This window comes from Scyliorhinus canicula, chromosome 3 (genome assembly GCF_902713615.1).
Source record: "Scyliorhinus canicula chromosome 3, sScyCan1.1, whole genome shotgun sequence".
NCBI lineage: Eukaryota > Metazoa > Chordata > Chondrichthyes > Carcharhiniformes > Scyliorhinidae > Scyliorhinus > Scyliorhinus canicula.
The window spans coordinates 252,027,972-252,051,266 of record NC_052148.1 but is presented as its reverse complement, the minus strand read 5'-3'; the positions used below and the strand labels follow the sequence as shown (position 1 = coordinate 252,051,266).

Below are 23,295 nucleotides of genomic sequence, written 5' to 3'. Positions count from 1 at the left end.
GTTTGTGGGACTTTGCTGCGCACAGATTTGTTTTTATGTTTCCTACATCACAGTTGTGTACGGATTTCAAAAGTACTTTATTGGCTGCGAGGGGAATCCTGGATTTGTGACCACAGATTTGGCAAAGCATGATGATCCTCACCGTGGCAATCTTCCAGAGACCTATACCTTTCTTGCACATTTGTCACACTTTGTCAAATTTTACCAAGTTGGCTAATTACAGGGAGAATGTCCAGCACATTGGCAATCATTAACTAATTCCCAAGTGCATGCAATCCAGCATTCATTGCCGACTACTATCATTACTCCCAAGCCAACCTGTTTGCCCTGTCATGTATGAAGAGTGACAATGTGCAAACAGCAAACCTACAATCTGGCCAGTTCACATGTTCAGAGACTCACATAACGTAGGATCGGGGCTGCATGCCTGGCTACCACACCTGCCTATTCCAATGCATGTCCTCTATTTTAACAAGCGTTGGCACCAGCGAATGGGATGGTTGGGGGTGGGGACTCCTCAAGCCGAAGACCTGCTTTGTCTTAGGAGATTTGAGCCCTTTTCATTTTGATGCTGAAGGTAACTGAATAAATGGTGAAGAAGGGCAGTACCTCTCCCCACCCCCCAACCCCACCCCCGGGTCTAGTACTCTGCTTTGTTTATTTATTCTCTCGCTTAACACTCAATGAAACAGAGTGATCCATGACAGCAGAATGTACAATCTCATACCATACAAGCCCCCAGTGTTCAAAGTAATATCTCGCTAGAATTCTAACACATTTGTCTTCTGGTCATAGCCCCATTAACAGAGATATGAGCTCTGATCCCAGTTTGCTGTGGACTGGGTGGTACATGCAGACTTGAGCAGATGAGGAAAGCAGGTTTCCTTTCCCAACGGGAATTATTGAATTAATGGCAATCCATGGCCACCATCACTGTTGTTAACTTGTTATTCCAGATTTATTTGATTGAATTTAAATGCCTCAGCTGCTGCGGTGAGATTTGAACTCTTTGGAACATCAGTTCAGGTCTCGATAGCTATAGACCAGTGACATAACCACTATGTTATCCATTTTTCAATTTGAACACACTTACTAAACCCAGGATGTTGGTTCTCACAAGGAGGACAGTCTAGAAACACATTTTTGGAGGTGAATATCGCCAATTAATGCTCTTATCTTGTAGCCAGTCTGTCTGTACAAATTGGTGCCATGAAAGAGTCCAATAATTTGCACCCGTGCGGTTCTGCTTGACCTCACTTCCAAGATACAGATAACATCAAGAACACAACTATTCTAGGACCCCCTGAATTGGAATGCCCCTTGACCAATCTCTTGAAATTAATACTAATTTCCTTCACAAATGTTCTAACTGTTGCCCAAGACATGCGAGCTCGGGTGCCAGGTGCATTCACTATATATGTACCAGGTACAATGGAAGGGGGAGGGGGCGCTTCTCAACCTTGCCCCTCGCTTGAGGTGTGGTGATCCTCAGGTTAAATCACCACCAGTCTGCTCTCCCTCTCAAAAGGGGAAAGCAGCCAATGGTCATCTGGGACTATAGCAACTTTATTTTCCCAGCTGGAATGACCATAATAAGCTGTTTTAACATTAACAGCATATACACATATTAAAGATAGATTCTGCAGTGATTGTAACAAAGTCAGACACTGCTAAAGGGAACTAATGACTGACTCGTGTGAAATGTAAGTGTAAACAACCCAAGATATCAAAGGCATGCATAAGAAAGGGGAGCAGCTAACCACATCACTAAATGAGCTTACATGTCAACAACATGCACACAACACAATGGCATATGGCACCTACATTTGGTCCATGTAATTAAAACTATAAAAGATGCAACATACCAGAGTTCTTTGGAGAACATCAACCGCAAATGTGAAAATTGGGACCGAGGTCTCAATTAAATTACATGTAATAGGTTGTGCTTTGTCATTCACTGACTTGATTAAATACAGAAAGAAGTGTTAAACAAACAATTCAGAGTATCCCTGTCCTCAAACATGTGCTAGTCATAAATATCTGCACATGGGAGCAATAGCAATATTTGACAGTACTCATATAAACAAAGCTCGCAGTTTCCCTGTCATAGGGTGGCAAGTGCAGAGATGGAGACTCCTGACCCTGCCTCCAATTCATAGTCTATTCATGCCCGGTTTCATCACAAATGGAGACAACCAGAACGCATGTTTCCACAGCCTCACGACAAACTCTCTGTTCCCAAATAGATTTTTAGCTATGCTCTAGGAGTGACCAGTAACAGAGGAATAGCAGGGATTGGCATTGATGATGGAAACTTGACCTCATTCAAGACTACAATTATCATAGAATTTACAGTGCAGAAGGAGGCCATTCGGCCCATCGAGTCTGCACCGGCTCTTCGAAAGAGCACCCTACCCAAGGTCAACACCTCTACCCTATCCCCATAACCCAGTAACCCACCCAACACTAAGGGCAATTTTGGACACTAAGGGCAATTTAGCATGGCCAATCCACCTAACCTGCACATCTTTGGACTGTGGGAGGAAAGCGGAGCACCCGGAGGAAACCCACGCACACACGGGGAGGATGTGCAGACTCCGCACAGACAGTGACCCAAGCCGGAATCGAGCCTGGGACGCTGGAGCAAGTCATTGCATCCAATCCCATGTGCAGTTGTAGGTCAGTTTACACGCCAGAGAATAAGGAGCTGCTTGGCTCCCACTACCTTCATTGCTAGAGGGATGAAGTTTAAGACTAGGGAGGTTATGTTGCAATTGTATAAGGTGTTAGTGCGGCCACACCTGGAGTATTGTGTTCAGTTTTACTTGAGAAAGGACGTACTGGCGCTGGAGGGTGTGCAGAGGAGATTCACTAGGTTAATCCCAGAGCTGAAGGGATTGGATTATGAGGAGAGGTTGAGTAGACTGGGACTGTACTCGTTGGAATTTAGAAGGATGAGGGGGGATCTTATAGAAACATTTAAAATTATGAAGGGAATAGATAGGATAGATGTGGGCAGGTTGTTTCCACTGGCGGGTGACAGCAGAACTAGGAGACATAGCCTCAAAATAAGGGGAAGTAGATTTAGGACTGAGTTTAGGAGGAACTTCTTCACCCAAAGGGTTGTGAATCTATGGAATTCCTTGCCCAGTGAAGCAGTTGAGGCTCCTTCATTACATGTTTTTAAGGTAAAGATAGATAGTTTTTTGAAGAATAAAGGGATTAAGGGTTATGGTGTTCGGGCCGGAAAGTGGAGCTGAGTCCACAAAGATCAGCCATGATCTCATTGAATGGCGGAGCAGGCTCGAGGGGCCAGATGGCCTACTCCTGCTCCTAGTTCTTATGTTCTTATGTTCCCCATTCATTTTAATGGGAATTCATTTCCAACACATATCCACTATATTTCCCCCCACCCCACACAGGAAACACTCAGACAGATACAGAGTTAGGAAGCAGAAGAGACAGCTGCTATGCTGTGACAAACATGAAGGACCCGAGAAAACACCCTGAACTTCATCAAGTACTTCAAGTTATAATAACACTTTGATGTGCCATAATGCAGCAGCGAAATTGGAAATGAAGATGGTGACCGTACTTAGAGAAAGGTTGTGCTAATCTTGATAAGAAAGCTTTGGCCAATGGCGGTGGCCCCTATTTCCCCCAGATTACCAGACATGTGTAACTTACTGTACATCTGATATCACAAGTAAATGTCAAGTATGCTTGTCAATTTGATTGCATGTATTATGGTTCCAAATTTCCTCTTTCCCACTTGCACCATAAAAATGACTCTTTGTAGGGTGAGGACTGTGTGAAGCACATCTACTGGTGTTGCTGCTTGGAGATACTCCTCCCAGGAGATCTGCTGCCATATGTCACACTCAGTTATCTTGCACCATCCTCACATATCCGCTGTAGCTTGCCTGCAACCATTCTGTGACATCCGTCATCCAACTACACCTAGGTTGACCCCTCTTTCTGCTCCCCTCCACTTTGCCCTCCAGATCAGATCAGAATTCTCTGGCCATTTGCTGGTGGCGGGATTCTCTGGTCCGCTGGTAGCGCACCCCCACCCGTGGCGAAGGGTGGCATCAATGGGACATCCCATTGACTGATGCGGGAGCAGAGAATCCCGTCACCAGCGAACGGCACAGCGATTGAGCCCGGGTCCTCGGCGAGGTGAGGCAGCGGTGCTAACCACTGTACTGCCCTAGATGACAACTGTTCCTAACAATGCAAGAATTGTCAACGTCAATTTTTAGTATGCAACATCACAAGCGATCTTGCAAGCTAAGTGAACAGACATTACTAACAGCAAAAGGTCTCATTTTCTGCAAAGTTTATTTTAGATGAATTAAAAAGTTTATCAATGGATCATTCATTTTCTCCTCTTGCTGGTTAATTATCAATTAGCCACGATTTTCCCCATTTGCAATAATGCTGTTCTGATTTCACATGTTGGGGGGGGAAGGGGGGAGGGGCTGGGGGCTCTTGGGGAGTTGCACCTTCCAACAAGCATTAAAAAGATAGGTGACAGCAGTGTTTGCCGGAGGAAGTCTTGTGCAAAGGCTCAGTTTGGAGCTCCTCTATTTAACTCGACAAGGGTACTAAATACTACTTGCCTGGTCTGATGCCAAATGTGCACATGTGCAATCATGAAAAAGCTCGTTCATGTTAAATGTTAGAGTAGTTGAAACATAATCCGAGATCAGCTATTATCTTGAGTAGACGTCCTTACACTGAGCCCATGGTCTTGATGCCGCCCCTGAATAGCTCATTTGCCTAAATTTTCCTTGACTGATTTACTGAGTTAGAATAGCAAGGCACTTGGCTATTTCTAAACTAAAAATGATCCAATAACACGAGAAGCCAGGAAGCACTCTCCTGCTCAAATATTCTACAATCTTACCAGCATTACTGTTTAGAAATATAACCTTGGTACATTTACCAGAATTCCACTATAATAGGCAATTAGCTTCCATCAGTTCTCTTCCCTAAAACAAAATGCACATGCAAAAGTCATCCTGTCTGAGGCAAGGCATATATTTTTTATTGCTCCTATTGTTAGTCAATGGGAAGATGTGCATTGATGCAATTATCAAACAGAGTCAGGCCTGTGTGTTCAGGCTAGATTCCCCAGAGTAGTGACATATCGAGAATAAAGCCTGTGTGCTTATCAACCCTGCCTTTTCCCTCTTTCCCTTGACAACTCAACTACAGTTCACTTTAAAATTTGCACAGCCCTTCCACTGGAGAGATAGAGAAACAAAATGAGGGGTCTATGTTTAGCACTCATGTTCCTATGTGGTAGAATCCTATTACTGACATGAAGGATACGGATTTACTGTCAGAAGTCTAGATGTGGGAGTATTCAGACACTGTGAGCCGGATTTTCTCTGCTGAGACTGGTAGCTCGAGTTTGGAAACTTCCTGGCTCCACAGTAAAACGTAGCCCAGATGCTCCGAGGGGCGGGGGGATAGAACTTGACCTACTGACCCCGGAGGGAGAGTGCAGACGGCCATGGGGGCAGGCAGGTACCGAAGCAGGCCGGTTAGAAAATCTATCTCAGCTCTCTGCGATTTCTGCCCTGTTGTTAAGCCCTCTAGTACCCCACCCACTCTATCACCCTCACCTCCGCACCGAACCCCATGATCCTTCACACCCTCCATGTCAATATAGAATCCCTACAGTGCAGAAGGAGACCATTCTGCCCATAAGAACTGCACCGAATTTCCGAAAGGGCATCCCACATAGGGCAACTCACCCGCCCCATCCCCCAACCCCACCCAACGTTTGGACACGAAGAGGCAATTGTATCAGGGCCAATCCAGCTAACCTGCTCATCATTGGACTGTGGCCGGAAACAAAAGCACCCGGAGGGAACACATGCAGACACGGGGGACACAATTCAGCCAAGAAACTTCAAAGTGCCATTTTGGGTGAGTTTGGCGGGGTGTTTTGCATCGTTCGCACTGGCGGAATCATGGCCTGTATTCACCCGCAATTTGTTCAAAAAATTAGCCCTCATGTGAATCTCTCCATGCCTGGTCCCTCGCCGTCTGATTCACCCGACTCGCGCCTCAGCTGCTCGCCGCTAATGAGGGGGAGCTGCTTTTAAACGCTCTCTCAGCACTCACTCCCAGTCAAGAAACAAGGAAGCAGTGCGGAATTCTGTTCCTCGCATTGGGGATGCTGACCTGGCCAGGCTTCTTGACGCCGTTAATGAGAGGCGGAGCACCCTGTTCCTCCGAGGGGGTCGGAGGACCAGCAACAGGGCCAACATGCTGCGTGGGAGGTAATGGCAGCTGAAGTCAGTGTGGGCAACATGACCAGGAGGACCGCCGCCCGATGTCGGAAGGAGACCAACAACCTGGTAATTTACCACCTATCCTATGACATCAGACCCGACTGCCACCCCTCAATTTCCCTCTCCCCACCCCCTCTCCCCAATGCACTGGCTGACATCTGATCTTCAGATTTGTTTCTCAACAGTCCCTGCCATCCACAAGCACAGCCCCTTCATGTTCAGGTGCAGTGTCCACATGCTATCCGCTATAGACCCCCCGACCCATCAAGTGTGCTGTCTCTTTGTCCCCACAGGAGAAGATAGTCCATAACAAGAGGGAAAGAGCAAAGATGAGGGGAGGAGTCCCAGAGATCTAAGTCCTCACCGCTGTGGAGGAACAGGCCCAGGTTATCCTGGGAAAGACCAACAGCGAGGTTTGCCTGCACCAGAGAGGTGAGAATTCACTGCCCCTTCATCCAGATGACCTGTCTCAAGTAAGTTGTTGTGTCCCTCAAATTTATTCTTCACCCTCACTGACCAAATGTACATTGTTCTGCAGGATCACCATCTGATGATCCTTGTGCACCAGTCGCTGAAGGTAAGCATGCAGGTGAAGCAGGTGGTAAAGAAGGCTAATGGTATTTTGGTCTTCATTGCGAAAGGTTTTGAGTACAGGAGCAGGGATGTGTTGTTGGAATTGTACAGGGCATTGGTGAGGCCACACCTGGAATATCATGAGCAGCTTTGGTCTCCTTCTCTGAGGAAGGATGTTCTTGCTCTTGAGGGAATACAGCGAAGGTTTACCAGACTGATTCCAGGGATGAGGGGACTGTTATATGAGGAGAGATTGACTAGGTTGGGATTGTTCTCGCTGGAGTTCAGAAGAATGAGGGGGGATCTCATAGAGACGTATAAAATTTTAACAGGACTAGACAGGGTAGATGCAGGGAAGACGTTACCAATGATGGGTGTGTCAGAATCAGGGGTCACAGTCTGAGGATTCAGGGAAAACCATTTCGGACAGATATAAGGAGACATTTCTTCACCCAAAGAGTGGTGAGCCTGTGGAATTCATTATCACAGGAAGTGATGCTAAAACATTGACTATATTCAAGAGGTGGCTGGATATAGCACTTGGGCAGAATGGGATCAAAGGTTATGGGGAGAAAGCAGGATGAGGCTATTGAGTTGGATGACCAGCCATGATTGTGATGAATAGCGGAGCAGGCTCGAAGGGCCAAAAGGCCTCCTCCTGCTCCTATCTTCTATGCATCTATACTGTCTTTGGCTTCTGCCTGCCTTGACTGCAACAAGCACCGTGAGGGCAGTCTCCGCGGGATCTACACTCACAAACATTTTTGTTTCTGGAAGGAATCGGAGAAAGAGAGAGACCGACAATCAGTTAGGGCTTCCACCCCGGGACCCTCAAATCCCCCAGGCCTCCCCCACCCTTACTATGACTGTCACGCCTTCCCTCAGAGTGCCATCCAGCGAGCCACTTCTGCTGGCAAACCTCATCTGCACACTCACTCCCTGCCAAATCAGAGCCCACATACACCAGACCTCTGCCAGCAACGTTAGGGAGCTCGTGTTCAGCTGCCCGTCGCTCTCCCAGACACTTACCCTTTAGCCGTGAGAGGGTCCTCAGTGGTGAAGCCCTGCTCTTTCGTGTTTGCAGCTGCCTCTATGGTGCTGACATTCCTCGAGTACAAACACACAGTTCAGGCATCAAAGGCTGCAGGACATCCAGTCCACTAATCACACTCTCAGACATGGCACCTGTGCCTTTGTGGAGGTACTTGAGAGTTCAGAAGTGTAACGTGCCTCACAATTAACAAGGCTAATCCCTCCTTTGATATAGTCTCCAGCTCTGAAGCTTAGAGGCTGCTCACAGTGAAAGGGGATGAAATAAACTTTTATGAGAGAAGCCACAGCAGGGCTCTGTCCTGGGAGCGTTTGCTAGGAGACAGGCGGCAGATACGGTTGCCCCTGTTATCTGTCTACAAGATATTTAAGGATGGCTTGAAGGCCTCACAGATACAAAGCCCTTCATCCGCATCACCTGGTCCAGCCCCCCCCCCCCCCCCCCCCACCTGACCGTCTGTGCACCCCCCCCCTGAACTACCTCAACACTCCTGAAAACCCACGCCCTCCCAGGACTTGGGCAGCAGCTCTGGTGCCCTTAGGCTGCATGTCGCTAAATGTGGAAATGCCTACTCATCTCCTCATTTCTCCTTGATAACCATTGCGCCAGCTTCCCATTTTTGTAAAGGCGTACTAAACAACCCCCATGTGATTTCTCACTGGACTTGACTCCCAGGAGGCTGCCGCATTCGACTTCAATCTCGCGAATGAGATCGAAATTTATACAAATTAGGCTCAATGACCTTCCCGTCTTTTCTGGGCGAGATCTGGAACTCGCCGTCAGGAGCGGGCTGGGTGAATCTCAAAATGGTTTGGGCCCAGCACAAATCTTGATTTTGGCCTTTCCCGCTATTCACCTGGTGCGCCCAGATTCAGTACACAACACAATGGCTGAATCACTTCCGGACAAAACATGCAAACTCCACACAGTTACCCAACGTCGGAATCGAACCCTGGTCCCTGGTGCTATGAGGCAGCACTGCTAACTACTGTGCCACCCCATAATTCCAATTCATACCACCCCATGGTTGTTCATACCTTCGCTACCACCTCCAAAGCAACTGATGCAATATCCCACCTCAGGAGGCGTGTGGCAATGAACAAAATAAACTGCTAATTATCTCATCAAGCTCTCACTCCTGCACACTTGATAGTGAAAAAACTCCCATTCATGAAATTAATTCAAAGCTTTTAAATCTCAAGTGGTTAATGTCTCGCAAAACAAACTTTTATTTAGATCCCTCATCAAAGACAATTAATCCCATAAAGCCTCTTTAAGGTGCTAATCAACTGTGAACTCCGAACCCCTGCTGAGATTATTGTAGTTTTTGAAGCTAGGCCAAGGATTCATAATAATTGCCTTTGCGGAAATATGAAGAAATAGCTTTATTGAAACTGCAAGGCCAGGTACTATCTGGATCCCGTTCTCGCAGAGGAGGCTCCATATCCGAATATTTAAATAAATGCAATTGCTCATTTAAATAGGGACTGGTTTAGCACAGTGGACTAAACAGTTGGCTTGTAACACAGAACAAGGCCAGCAGCGCGGGTTCAATTCCCATACCGGCCTCCCCGAATGGGCGCCAGAATGTGGCCTACTTGTGACAATAAGCGATTATTATTATTATTATTTTTCTAACCTGTGCCTGTCAATCAAAGCAGTTCAGCAAAGGGTTTGCTTAGATCTTGGTAACAGCTCTAGCCTGATTTTTGCAAAGTTTAAAGACCTGGGGCTGGATTCTCCGCACCCTGACGCTGAAATCGCGGCCGCACAGAGGCGGAAAATCCATTTCCCCGCACGGAATCGGGACCGGCGTCGGTTTGCCGATTCTGCAGGCCCCGTAGATCGGCGTACTCGCCCAGCACCTACCTGGGCCATTGTCAGAGGCCCACCCCGCCGTTCTCCACCCCCAACCGGCTGACGTCCCGACGGCGTGGAGATAATGTGGTCCAGCCGGTCGGGAAACTCGCGTGGCAGCTGCGGACTCAGTCTGCAGACGCCCTGGTCGAGGAGGGCGAGCCGTTCAGAGGGCAGAGGGGGCCTTATACACAGCTGGGGAATGTTTGTGCAGACGTTGAGGGTCGGGCGCGCAGCCGATCGGGAGGTTTATTTTCAGCGTGCAGCTCCACGGTCTGAGTCCGCCATAGAGCATGACGCGGCCGCTGGAGGCCGCCACCGTGCGCATGCTTGGCCTCCGACCCGGACATGCGGGGGCCCGTATCTGCAGCAAAAGCTGCTTGATCTACGCCGGGTCCCTGCTAGCCCCCTGCAGGGCGAGGAATATGTGGCCCTTTCACGTCAGTTTTTCTGGCCTTAAAGTCCACAGTTCTGACGACAGCGTGGGGACGGTCCCAATAACAGGGAATCCAACCACAAGGCATTTAACAAATTTCAGATCATGACAGTTATGCAAACCTTATCTGCCCTTCAAAAACATTCATCTCTGCGGTTAAGGCCCCTTGTACCAGCCAACATGGGGTCTATTTAAACTCGAGCATTAATTTTAAACAGCCCGGCTGAGTTCACATTTACCACCTGTGTGCATCACCCCAACCCACTTTCCCATACCAGTAAATAAATGGATCTGCTGGAAATGGGTGAGGAATTTCCACATCAGGGTCCCACGCTGGCCATTTCTAAAAGGTCCCCAGTCTTCCCAACTGTGTCTGGGCCCTTGTCACAGATTTAGGCTATTGTAGCTTTAATAAAGTGGAATTGAACCATTCTATTCCTTTTTTAAAACATTTTTTTTTTGCCAATTAAGAGACAATTTAGCACGGCCAATCCACCTACTCTGCACATCTTTGGGTTGTGCGGGTGGGACCCACGCAGACACAGGGAGACTGTGCAAACTCCACACGGACAGTGACCCGGGGCTGGGATCGAACCCGGGTCCTTGGCACTGTGAGGCAGCAGTGCTAACCACTCTACAAATTACGCATGCACACTTCAACACTGAAAATTAGGCAGAAGCTCAAATATAACCTGCAAATTTAAGGAAAACGTGATAAGATTTAAAGAGGGGGTTTTGGCAAATACTCCTGCAATCTCTTCCGAAAATTTTGCAGTGATGATTTCTGACCAGCAATTAGGCAGAATCAAGCCTGGATGTCAATCATATTGGCAGAAAAAGAAACTGGAAACAAACAAATTCAGTCGAATGTGCTCTCTAAACATATTCAACCACTTCATATTTGCTCAAAACATTGGCATTGTCGGCCTGAATTACCCTGTGAAATTGAACACCTACAATCAAACCTTTTCTGGATGAAACTCCACGAGACTGACTGAGGGAACTCTGCCCAATGCTGATTACCACTATGAATATGGAACTCTCCAATGCTGCAATAGCAGGAATCCATATGCGGTGCTGCACACTAAGAAGCATTGTAAAGAGTACCACCTTAACACTAGGGGTTGGCAGACCTTCCTTCCACCGAACAACAAAAGCCCTCATTAAGGAAACCGTTCCACGTGCAAACGTTTAGATTACAGCAAAAGGCCCTCAGGGGAACTGGCAAAGAATTGGGTCCTCATAAAATAGGCGCAGCACAAAAATGAATAGGGGATGAGAGATTTATTCTGAAGGACTATCCTCTTTCAAGTTGCTTGTTTCCATCTTGTCCTTTAGCAACCATCTCACATATTGAATGTATTGAGTTTGCTGTGCAATTACTGTTCAATTTCTGAGCCTCGTGTGTATTGATTTTGTTTTCTTCTTCTTAGGCAGTCTCTTGGAAACGGGGGTGACTTGGTTTCTTAGGTGACTGAAGGGTGCAATTCACAACCTACAGTCTCCAGCACAGGTGGGGCAGACGGTGGTTGGAGGAGTGGGTGAAGTGCTCGGGCTGCCATGACTCGTTTCGCTCCAGCTTGCTCTCAGCGATGATCATCGAGGTGTTCCGTTCTTTCCCAGATCCTTTTCCCTCCACTTTGGACAGTCTCGGGCCAGGGGTTCCCAGGTGTTGGTGGGGATGTTCCATTTTTTTCCAAAGAAGCTTTGAACGGTGCCCTTGAAGCGAATCCTCGTCCCTCCTGGTGTTCGCTTGCCGTGTCGAAGCTCCAAGTATAGTGCTTGTTTCCGGAGTCTCGTGACAGGCATACCGGTGATGTGGTCAATGCTTCGATGCAGTGGACGTTAGCGTGAGCAAGAACACAAACATTGGTGTGCATATCCTGCCAATGGATTTGCAGGATCTTTCGGAGGCAGTGCTGGTAGTGTTTCTCCAGTGTTCCGAGGTGCCTGCTGTACATAGTTCACATATCTGAGCCATATAGGCGGTGTAGACCATGAGCATGGTGACAGGCCTGCGGACCTCATCCTGGTACACTCTCTTAATAATAATAATCACTCATTGTCACAAGTAGGCTTCAATGAAGTTACTGTGAAAAGCCCCTAGTTGCCACATTCCGGTGCCTGTTCGGGGAGGCCAGTACGGGAATTGAACCCGTCCTGCTGGCCTTGTTCTGCATTACAAGCCAGCTGTTTAGCCCACTGTGCTAAACCAGCCTCAGTAAACCTCGCCTTCCAATGGCGACAGAACGCTGCACTGGCATACAGATCATTTCCATGTATCTACAATATCCCCACATACCTATACTTAAACTTATGTTGTTGCATAGAATAATGTACTTGAAAGTTTAATTTTAAAAGCAAAATGCTTCATGCAACGAAGAGTACACTGAGAGGACAGCGAATAGGGCTACAAAGGGAACTTGAAAATTGCAGTTACGAGGAGAGACTTGAGATAACAGAAAGGTCAAGGATGAAGTTTAACAGAGACCTAAACATTTTGACTAGCTGAATAAGGATAAGATTATTTCTGCTATATGATGAGTCACTGACAGAGGTCATTGATTAAAAATGGTAATCAGAGAGAAGATAGGAGAAATGTCTTGATGTAGAGCAAGCTGTTGGAATATGGAATGTATTCCTACTTGAAGGAGGAACTTAGCAAAATGGATGAACGTATGAAGTCGAGATAGGAGCAAAGCTGTGGGAGAGCAGGGCAATGAGAATTTGTTTTGGGTTGTTTGAAGAGAATTGACACATACACATTGCACTAAACAACCTCCTTTTGTGCCATAAGTGTCAATGTTAAAAAAAAGATTCCTGCACAAAACGGATCTGATGCTCACCCTAAAAGAAAATCAATCTTCATTTTCTTTGTACCCTTCTGCGAGGAAAGAAAATTCTTGGGCAGAGCAAATTTAATGCTCACGTTGGAAAAAGGCAGAAAACATATTGCCAATGGCAACCGTTTTTGTAAAAGATATCTGTTTTTTTTATCATATAAAACTCACCGCAGGATTATGATTATTCAATGACTGTGCGTACTGTTTGCCCACATCCAATGTTCATCTCACATAAGCAAATAGAGCTAACACAGCCCTTTCTACATGTATTTTTAATGTTCTTGGCAAATCCCCAATGTACATTGAATAATATAATGCAACTAAGACCAAACCCATCCCGTGCAATGTAAACATTCAATGGCAATTTCACAAACTCTTCAAAAATTCTAAAAATGCCAATTTTTTGTCACATGCACTTAAGCCCATTATCAAATAATTACTCAATTGATTGCACTGTTGATAGAACCTCAATCATGTTTTTGTATGTGACCTTTTTGGCCCACGAAAGCCTTTGGTAGAACATTCAACATTGAAATAAAAATTGATTGTGTATGCTCGTGAGTTTTTGAGTAATGTCTTTTAATGAGTAAAATATTCGTGCCCATCTTACTATTTTGAGAATGTGCCATCAGGCTGAGAATTTAATTTAAATTAATGGTACAAGGTTTAGGTGCAAATAGTTATAAACTTGCAATACCTTGTGCCATAAATCTTGTTACAATTACAATTCATCCCCAGCACACAGAGACAGAATGTAATTGTTAGCAAAGAGATTTGTGAAGTATTTCCACAAGCAAAGCTGACTGTATAAATCATGAATAAATTGAAAAAGTTGGTCTTCACAAGTGGATGCACCTTCCCACTGTTAGCAATAATAATTCTACTTACTCCAGAACATTTTTCAAATGAAGATTTATTAATCAGTAATAGATATAAAATGTATTAAGAACATTTGTAAACCTTATCTATCTTTAAGTAAGTTTGATGCTATTATGTTTGAAAATGCAGCCCTCATTAATACATTAAATTTAGTGTCCTAGACCCAAACGTCTTCAGCTGCTTCATCAATGACCTTTCTTTCATCATCAGGTCAGAAGTGGGGATATTCGCTGATGATTGCACAATGTTGAGCACCATTCCTGACTCCTCAGATACTGAAGCAGTCCATGCCAAAATGCAACAAGACCTGGACAATGTCCTGGCTTGGACTGACAAGTGACTGGTAACATTCATGTCACACAAGTACCAGTCAATGACAATCTCCACCAACTATCAACATTTTGGAGGTGACCTTTGACCAGAAACTGAACTGGACTAGCCATGCAAATGTTGTGGCTACAGAGCAGGTCAAAGGCTAGAAATCCTGTGGCGAGTAACTCACTTCCTGACTCCCCAAAGCCTGTCCACAATTAACAAGGCACAAGTCAGGAGTGTGATGGAATACTCTGGATGAGTGCATTTCCAACCAAACCTAGAAACTTGACAGTGTCCAGGACAAAGCAGCCCACTTGACTAGCATCATTTCCACAAACCTTCACTCCCTCCACCACCAATGCACAGTAGTAGCAGTGATTACCTTCTATAAAACAGCGTCTTCCAAAACCATGACCACTACCATCTAGAAGGACATGGGCAGCAGACACATGGGAACACCACCACCAGGAGGTTCCCTCCAAACCACTCACCATCCTGACTTGGAAATATATTGGCGTCCCTTCACTGTTGCTAGAACAAAATCCTGGAACTCCCTAACAGCACTGTGGGTGTACCTACACCACCTGGTTGCAGTGGTTCAAGAAGGCAGCTCACCACCACCTCCTCAGGGGATCAGAGGAATGGGTAATGAATGCTAGAATAGCTACTGAAATCTACATCCCATTAATGAACAAGGAAAAAGTCAATCATGTAATCGACTTAATTTCATTCGCACAAATTTTTCCCTTATTATTTCCTAGGTAAATAAAATATTCCTAATTGTCTCTTGCACATGCAGAATTTGAATACATTTGAGTCATCAAATCCATTGCTATTTCTAATTTGCATATGTTAGCAGTTTGAACCCTTGACCTAACCAGCACTAATCACAATTAGCCACTGGCATGAAGCAAAGTACACACCATCCTCTTTGTTAATAAAATTCACTGAACTGAAATACTTATGATCTTCTGCAATTTTCTTACATTTTACAGATACGCAATTCAACTGCTTAAGAAATGTTTGTGCCTGTGCAGAGGAAATGCCATATAGATTGATCCTCCATTCAGCTGCTGTCTTTAATTGCACTAAGCTTCCACTCCCCAGACACTGAAATAATGTATATTTTATGCTAATAAAAATTAGCATAAATGTTGTGTCTGCTCCCACTACTTCTACTATATCCCTCATACGTTTGAATCATGAAACAATTGTGGTTCCAAATCACATATGTACTACTGTACCTCTTCAAGATAGTGAGCCTCCAATCGGTAGGTGGCCATTGTTTGACCTCAAATTCCATGTCATTTTGGAATAATACTAAACAATAGGGTATGTCAGTCTCTATAAATACCTCTCACCCAACTGTCCAGTCAAAGAAACTGCGACCCAAGTGTTATTGACAATCAGTGAGCAGTCACTCAATCAGATTCTTAGCACGTTTGTTCATTCTGCTGAAAGTGTTTCAACCACGGAAAACACTTTCACAGAAAACACTGAATTCAGTGCAACATTGTTGCATAATTCATTTCGAAGCCAACACTTCCAACCTATGTCCCATCCCAAAAGCTTTAATGTTCTGTCGTTTGTCCGTAAGCAAGTTACCTCTTACTCCAATATTATATCAGCAGATAGCCCTGGAAGGAACTCCAGGCAAAAAGTAATGATGTTTAAAAAAAACAGACGGCCAGAATAAAAAGTATGGTATTTGAGGATGAGTAGCACAACAGCACAGTGGAATAATATCTTAATGGACGTTTAAACCGACCAGAATATTTTTGTCGTGCTTATTGTTGTCTTTATATTTTTTTTAGAAAAGGTAACTGTTTTTTAAAAAATTGTTTCTCATTGAAATATAATTTGGGTCACAGCCCAAGTTGTTTGTTAGCCTGTGTTCTGCATTTCCCAATGTGCAATGCATGCCTGGCTGCTGTGGCCAATATAATGCACAATTCAATCCAGTCGCTTCCTCTCTTCAGACGCAGGCCTTCACTCAGATACAAGTACACAGGTACACACACACACACACACACATGTTTAGAAAGTCAATATAAATCTGGGGGCAATCGACTTCTGAAAAGGTGGCGACCTGTCAGCAAACACGCATTTCAAAGTTTCGTGAACAACATTTTAATCAACACCACTGGGAGGGGGGCGAGGGGGGGTTATTTATTCCGCCATAAATCTAAAAGGTCATTGAGTAATACGAAAAAAAACTTTGAGAGAAATCTCTTGTGCCCAGCCTAAACACTGGGTCAAGAGGTTGGCATCCTCCCACCCATCACCTCCCCCTCCAGGACTGAATAGCGCAGGCAGTGTGTGTGTGTGTGTGTGGGTGGGGGGGGGGGGCAACAAAAAAAAGGGACTGCATTTCCGAAGAGGTCAGACGTAATGTCAATTACAGGATGTCAAAGCAGTTTCAGCTTCCTATGAAGATGTTTTTTTAAAATGTGAATGGCAGTAGCTGTTTAGCCCCACCCTACCATCATCCCAGTGAAGGCAGGTCCCTCTCTGCAGCGCCAGCTACACACCATCACAGAACTGGGGTTTCAGATCAAATTCACCAAGAGATTTTTTTTTTGGGAGGGGGAAGGGTTTGAGGGTGGGGGTAACAAAAAAAAGGACCCATTTGGTAAAACTATGCGTGAAACCAACAAGCAAGACACAGTAAACCGAAAGCTCACCAACCTTCCCCCCCCCCCCCCCCCCCCCCCCCCCCCCCTGTTCAATGTCTCTCACATCACAGTTCACATTAAACCGTGCTGACAAATCTCTTAAAAGTGTTTTTAATCCGGCGTGTCCACGTTACACCCAGCTAAGTGTGCGCATTAGGATTATGCACAGATGTTAAAAAAATTAATACTAATAATAAAGGGGTAGAACACACCCAGGCGATTTGATGAAAAATAAAGATACGTGTTGCTGATCTCTCTTGAGCTGGACAACCTCTGCCTGGGATTTTTCCTTCTCTCCGCATTGAAAGCTCAGGTATTTCTGTACTCACTTGCCATACTGTCTTCACGTCTTGTGGGTCGAGGCTGCACGTTGGGCGACACTTAAATAAAAATAACCTCATGTCTCGCAAAGCTTCCGGATTGGGAGAAAATCCAACTGCGGCGACATAATGAAACTACTGTGTGATTTATACATAGGCATATGTATATTTCATGGAGCTGATTTCTTTTTCTTGTTGCAATGTTCTGTTACATTAAAGCAATTTTCTTATCTTTTTTTTCTCCTTTCCCCCTCCCTTCCTCCTCCTCCTCCTCCCTCCTTCAACACTCTCTCAGTCTGTGGACAGCTCCCAGCGCAGCTCTGATAGCGGCACAGCCCCACAGACATCTGCCTCCTCCATCCGCACAGCGTCAAGCTCACACACCCCTTAAAGAGGCAATGGAAACACCTCCAGCATCGGCACGCACCTCTCCCCTTCCTTTTGACATAAACGGAACCTCCAGTCAACTCTACGTGGGAGAGGGGGGTGGGGGATAAATTGCAAAGCAACATTGGATTTTATCAGAAGCACAAAATAAATCCCAAACCGCGAAATCCATCACACTTACTCTCAAGTTTTAAGTTTTAAAATGATCCTGCTTTAAAATGTGGGGTCCGGCGATTTGTGTGAATGCATGTGCCCATAAAAGTCACCGCACATTATATTTGGAAAACATTTGTGCTTTAAAATATGGGTCCCACCAAACGACATGCCTGTGTAAGCGGGGCTTAAATAGATGGGATTGAACAACATGCTAAACGGGGCCATCTGCCTGTTCCATAAGAGCGAGGTTTGATTTTTCCTTTCCCTCAGACTACTGCTACTTTCTTAAGATTCACACTCAGGATGTAGCCACCACGTATTGCCCATCCCTAGTTGCTCTGAGGGGGTGAGGGTTGTGATGATAGGCATAATGTAAGTTTGTACGTAATGTTATGCCCGACCTCCGACCACTAGGTGGCATTGTAAACCCATCCCGTCACCGTGTGACCTGGCAGTTGGGAGTTGGTTGTGCTGGAAGATAGACCTATTTGCAGTAGTTCCACAAGAATTGTTTAGCGTTAGTTGTTTGTTACTTCATTTATCCTAGTTATCTTACCAGGCAGTTGCTTTACACTAAATTATTTTAAACAACGTGTTCTGTAGTATATCATTCACTTTGGGTAATCTACAGAACATGACAATGGTGGGCCGTTTCTTTTCTGGAACTGCTGCAGACTGGGTTACCACAATTCTGTTAAGTCGGGGGTTCTGTGGATCTCCACTGGCAGTTGAATACATCAGGACTTGCAGCTACCTTCGTGTGGACTACGCGGCGTTTCCCCAGTCTACAGGGCGTCAGGTCATGTGGATGAAATGCTGGCAGAAAGGTAGAAACATCCTAAATAAAGAAACACATGCAGTCTATTGATCTTTCTTTTTACTGATAATCTATTGAAAACACAATATAGTGAGCTCAGTATCACTAGTCAAATTATGCTGTTATTCGTCAAATTATATGTTGGTCGCCACAGTCCCACATGACCTTAAGCTGCTGTTCCTCTTTTTTGAGGGAGAGAGCTGACTGGTGGCAATTTAACCTGAGGAGCACCTCACCTCAGGCAAGGAGCAAGGTTGAGGAGGCACGAATTACCTCAGCCGGTACGAGAAATGAACACACGCTGTCAGCCTCGTTCTGCATCGTGAGCCGGCTGTCGAGCTAACTGAGCTAAACCGACCCCGTCTTCAAACTATGCGCTGAATGTGAACCATTGCCACAAAAGTTCTATTCTCTCAATGTGACATCAAATGAAGCAATTAAGTGAATTGTACACTTATTACAGAGTAGAAATTGGCAAGTTGGCTACACTCCTAGCTCAATTAGACCAATAAGGCAATTGCTTTAAAGTCTCATTGCAATTAACTATGTACATTTTATCCTACTGTGTAAATCTCACCATTTCAGAAAGATGCAAATCTCATCTTTGACCTGTGTGCCACAGTCAACCTTTGGATCAGCTGTAATGCACCAAGAGGTTCAGTCCAATGGTGCATACTTGCTTGTTCAACCAGCTAAGGTGCCCACTTATATAATTAAGAGTAAACAGGTTATTCGCAGAGGTGAGGGATGGTAGGGCAAGAGGTCCTGGCCAAACAAATCCACAAGCAATGAATCAAACTAGGTGGTAAGGTGCATTTATTGCCAAAGTTTTTGCCCTCTGGCATAAACCATTGAAATTATGATGTTTAAGATGTAATATACATTGGAAATGAACAAGTTCCTGAGGGAACAGGATATTTCCAGCGAAACAACAACTAAGAATTATATTGCACCTTTACTATAACAAAACGTCCCTAGACAACATAAGAGAATCAAAAAAAAAATCAAAATTAAATAAAGCATCATTTCATACAAGATCATGTGTTTGAGACAACACATGACAACATGGTAGCATTGTGGATAGCACAATTGCTTCACAGCTCCAGGGTCCCAGGTTCGATTCCGACTTGGGTCACTGTCTGTGCGGAGTCTGCACATCCTCCCCGTGTGTGCGTGGGTTTCCGCCGGGTGCTCCGGTTTCCTCCTACAGTCCAAAGATGTGCAGGTTAGGTGTATTGGCCATGATAAATTGCCCTGATTGTCCAAAACTGCTGTTGGTGTTGGGTGGGGTTGCTGGGTTGTGGGGATGGGGTGGGGGTGTTGGCCTTGGGTGGGGTGCTCTTTCCAGGAGCCGGTGCAGACCCGATGGGCCGGATGGCCCCCTTCTGCACTGTAAATCCTATGATTCTATGATATATTAGCATGGATTGGCTAATTTACAGCAAACAGTCAGGATAAATGGTATTGCTGGGGTACCACAGGGATTAGTGCTGGAGCCTCAGCAATTTATAATCTGGACTGATGACTTGGATGAAGGGGCCTAGTTCTTTTGCAGCTGAATTTGCTGATGATACAAAAACACAGGGGGCGATTCTCCGCTCCGCGGACCAAGTGCCCACACCGTCGTGAACGGCGTCACGACGGCATGAACAGGGCTCGGGCACGTCCTATTCTGGCCCCACAGGGGGCCAGCATGGCGCTGGAGCGGTTCACGCCACTCCAGCCTCCGTACGTGGCGCCAAATGGGTGCCATGCTAACCTGCGCATGCGCAGTTGGGGCAGCTCAAACCTGCACATGTGCAGTTGGGCCGCGCCATCGTGTGCATGCGCGGGGAACTTCTTATGCACGCCGGCTCCGACGCAATATGGCGTGGGTGTTCAGGGACTGGCCGTGGCGGAATGTAGGCCCGGGGGAGAGAGGCTTGCCCGCCGATCGGTGGGCCCCGCTTGCGGGCCAGACATCTTCGGAGCCCCCCCCCCCCGGTGAAGGAGCCCCCCTCTCCCCCCACAGGCCACCCCCCGAGCATTCCCGCAGAGTTCCCGCCGGCAGCGACCAGGGGTGGAAGGCACTGTCGGGACCCTGTTGTGTCGGAATGACTGTTCGGCCCATCCGGGCCGGAGAATTGCTGCTCACCATTTGCGGCGATTCTCCGAGCGGCCCGGCACAATTCGCATGGCGCTGGTTTTGGTGGGGGGGTGGGAGAATCACGTGCGGGAGTCAGGGCGGCGTGACGCGATTCGCACGGCGCCCCGGCGATTCTCCCACCCGGCCCGGGGGGGGGGGGGGGGGGGGAGAATACTGCCCACAGTGAAAGCAAGTTGTGGGAAGGACACAAAGCATCTGCAAAGGGATATAGACAGGGCAAGTGTGTGGGTAAAAATTTGGCAGATGGAATATAAAGTGGAAAAATGTGACATGGTCCACTTTCGTGGGCAGAATAGAAAAAGAGAATGTTTAAACAGAGAAACACTGCAAAATGCTGCAGTATGGAGGAATCTGAATTTGATTGTTCTCATATATGACTCTCAAAAAAGCTAGCACGCAGGTACAGCAAGTAATTAGGAAGGCAGATGGAATGCTGTCCTTTATTGCAAAGGGGATGGAGTATAAAAGTAAATAATTTTTGTTACAACTGTACAGGGCATCTGACGAGATCACACTTAGATGCCTGGGTATAGTTTTGGTGTCCTTACTTAAGGAGGGAATTACTTGCATTGGAAGGTGATTCTTGAGATGAAGGAGTTGTCGGGTTTGGAATGTTTGAGCAAACGTTGCCTATGCTCATTGGAATTTAAAAGAATGAGAGGCGATCTTATAGAGACATATTAAATTCAGAGAGAGCTTGACAGAGTAGATGCTGAGAGGTTCTTTCCCCATATCAGGGAATCTAGAACTTGGAGGCACTGTTTCAAAATAAGGGGGTGTCCAATTAAAGATGAAAATAAGGAGGAGATTTTTCTCTCAGAGGGTCTTTAGATTTTGAAATTCCCTACCCCAGAGAGCAGTAGGCTGGGTCATTTAATATATTCAAGATGGAGTTGGACAAATTTCTGATCTATAAGTCTCACTGGAGGAGGAGGCTCCACGAATATCCCTATCTTCAATAATGGAGGTGCCCAACACATCAATGCAAAATATTCGGCTAAAGCCAGAAGTGCCAAGCAGATGATCCACCTCAGCCTCCTCCAGAGGTCCCCAGCATCGCAGATGTCAGTCTTCAGCCAATTTGATTCTCTCCATGTGGAATTTGGTGGGCAGCACGGTAGCATAGAGGTTAGCGCTGAGTCTTCACAGCGCCAGGGTGCCAGGTTCGATTCCCTGCTGGGTCAATGTCTATGTGGAGTCTGCACATTCTCCCCATGTCTGAGTGGGTTTCCTCCGGGTTCTCCGGTTTCCTACCACAGTCCCAAAGATGTGCAGTTTAGGTGGATTGGCCATGTTAAATTGCCCTTAGTGTCCAAAAGGTTTGGATGGGGTTATTGGGTTACGGGAATAGGGTGGAAGTGAGGGCTTCAGTGGGTCGGTGCAGATTTGGTGGGCCAAATGGACTCCTTCTGCACTGTATGTTCTATGTTCTGTGTTCTATATCAATAAACAGCTAAAGGCATTGGATGCTGAAAAGGCTATGGGCCCTGAAATTATTGCAACAATATCACTGGGGAGTGGGGCTTGTGCTTCAAAATTTGTCACACCCCTAGCCAAACTGTTCTAGTACAGCTACGACGCTGGCATCTACCCAGCAATGCGAAAAATTACCCAGGGATGTCCCATACACAGAAAGTAGAACATATCCAACCCAACCAATTATCGCCCCAATGGTCTACTTTGATCATCAGGAAAGTGGTGGAAGGGATCATCAAGAGTGCTACCAGCAGCACTTGCTTAGCCATAATCTGCTCAGTTTGGTTTCTGCCAGGGTCACTCAGCTCAGGACCTCATTGCAGCCTTGGTTCAAACATATAAAAATGAACTCAACTTCAGGGGTGAGGAAAGGTGAGTGTGACTGGCCTTGACATCAAGGCAGCATTTGACTGACAGTGGCATCACGGAACCTTAGAACCATAGAATTCCTACAGTGCCGAAGGAGACCATTTGGCCCATCAGGTCTGCAGTGGCCCTCAGAAAAAGCACCCCACCTAGGTCTATTCCCCCACCCTATCCCCATAACCCCACATAACCTGCACATCTTTGGACTGTGGAGGGAAATCGGAGAACCTGGAGGAAGCCCACACAGACACAGGGAGATAGTGCAAACTCCATACAGACAGTCATCCAAGGCCAGGATTATGTTTGCACTCCAGGATTATCCTGGAATAGTGAGCAGTTTCAGCAGATGAGAAGAAGACATGGTAGTGCTTTATGTGGACCATTCAGATCTGGCGGTGGATGGCTAAACCCATTGTCCGTGATATCCTTTCAAGCCCACAAGGGAGCAAATTATTATTTTTTTGCGTTTAGAACGTTCACTGGCTGCCGCAGTCTGAGATTCCCTGTGAAGCCACAGAAGGAAGAATTACCTGGAGATTTTCATACATTAGTTGCAAATTTTGCTTTTTGCTCTGAGGTCCAAAGAAGATCGTGGCAACTGAATGGGGTAGATGGTTGGTGCACATGAATACTATGATTACTATTATTATGACGTGATGGTCTCGACGAAACTTTAGTTTTGTACATTTG

At 46.1% G+C, this 23,295-nt stretch overlaps 1 protein-coding gene across 1 annotated transcript in view; it reads right to left on the bottom strand.

The window, feature by feature from the left end:
• LOC119963435 (janus kinase and microtubule-interacting protein 1-like) overlaps positions 1–17,586 on the bottom strand; it is a 432,838-nt gene extending 415,252 nt beyond the window's left edge. The window contains exon 1 of the mRNA XM_038792562.1: positions 17,267–17,586. The gene's annotated coding sequence lies outside the window, so the exon portion shown is untranslated. The remainder of the gene's footprint in view (positions 1–17,266) is intronic.
• Between the last annotated feature and the right edge of the window lie 5,709 nt (positions 17,587–23,295).